The sequence below is a fragment of the Helianthus annuus genome, chromosome 7 (genome assembly GCF_002127325.2).
Source record: "Helianthus annuus cultivar XRQ/B chromosome 7, HanXRQr2.0-SUNRISE, whole genome shotgun sequence".
NCBI classification, from domain to species: domain Eukaryota; kingdom Viridiplantae; phylum Streptophyta; class Magnoliopsida; order Asterales; family Asteraceae; genus Helianthus; species Helianthus annuus.
In genome coordinates this window covers 85,395,446-85,397,229 of record NC_035439.2, presented here as the reverse complement: position 1 = coordinate 85,397,229, position 1,784 = coordinate 85,395,446, and positions in this window count along the sequence as shown.

Sequence of the window (1,784 nt, the reverse complement as noted above, 5' to 3'; positions counted from 1 at the left end):
ATATCCTCAACTACTGCTGACAAAAGTCCTCAAACAGTGGATAAAAGTCAGCAGTGGTCCACTCCATTACCACCCATTCCACCACCTTTTGAAGCCACTGCTGGGTCATCAAAGTCACCAGCAGTGGTTAGCTCAGATGATACACATTTGCAGCCTTCACCAACAAATGCCATCATACCATATCAAGGAGATTTAATCTTCTTGAGATCTCATCCACCTGATCAAATCATTGGCAACATCAATGAAGGGGTGCTCACAAGAAGCCAAACCCAAAACATTTGTCTTTTTGCTGGTTTTCTATCACTCCATTAGCCAGTCAAGTACCAAGAGGCACTGAAAGACAACAGCTGGGTAGAAGCCATGCAAGAGGAGCTCCAACAGTTCAAGAGACAACAAGTATGGGAGCTTGTACCACTGCCAAAAGAGGTCAGTCTCATTGGCACAAAGTGGGTCTTCAAGAACAAAACAGATGAAAGGGGCATTGTTGTCAAGAACAAAGCTAGGCTTGTGGTTCAAGGTTACAGACAGGAAGAGGGGATTGATTATGATGAAACATTCGCCCCTGTTGCAAGATTGGAAGCTATCAGACTGTTCCCGGCCTTTGCTGTCAACCACAACATGAAGGTGTTTCAGATGGATATCAAAAGTGCTTTCCTCTATGGTACATTGCAAGAAGAGGTATATGTATGTCAACCTCCAGGCTTTGAGGATCCATTTTATCCTGATCATGTCTACAGGCTAAACAAAGCCTTGTATGGCCTGAAACAAGCACCAAGGGCCTGGTATGAAACTCTTTCCAACTTTCTACTCTCAAATGGTTTCAAAAGAGGTACCATTGATAAAACACTGTTTCTTAAATGGAGAGGGAAAGATTTAATGATTGTCCAAATTTATGTGGATGACATTATTTTTGGAAGCACATGTACCAAAATGTGTGAAGAGTTTAGAGAACTCATGACAGCTGAGTTTGAAATGAGTGCAATGGGTGAGCTGCAATGCTTTCTTGGTCTCCAAGTACAGCAAATGCAAAATGGAACTTTCATTCATCAAAGCAAATATGCTAAAGAACTTTTAACCAAATTTGATATGAATGATTGTAAACCATGCAGCACACCCATGGCCACAAATAAGTTGGTCATGTCTGATGAAAAGGATGAGCTGATTGACCAAACACTTTATAGAAGCATGATTGGGTCTTTACTGTACCTAACTGCATCTAGACCAGACATCATGTTTGCAACATGTGTCTGTGCAAGAAGTCAATCAGCTCCCAGAAAATCTAATCTCATTGCTGTAAAAAGGATTCTCAGATACATAAAAGGTGCTCCCACACTTGGTATCTGGTATCCAGCTAATGGGAATATCAAGCTTTCAGGTTTCTCAGACAGTGACTTTGCTGGTTGCCACACAACAAGGAAGTCCACTTCAGGAGGGTGCCAGTTTCTAGGTGATTGCTTAGTTTCTTGGCAAAGCAAAAAGCAAGCAGCAGTTTTAACATCCACTACTGAGGCTGAATACATTGCTGCTGCAAGCTGTACAGCCCAACTCCTGTGGCTTCAAAATCAGTTACTGGATTTTGGTATCACTGCCTTAAAGACACCACTTATGCTGGATAGCCAGGCAGCAGAAAATATCATCAAAAATCCAGTTTCCCATTCTACCACCAAACACATCGACATCAGACATCATTTTGTGAGGGATTGCTATGAAAAAGGTTTGATTTCTCTACATCATATCCTAACTAAAGACCAGCTGGCAGATGTGCTCACAAAAGCACTTGATAC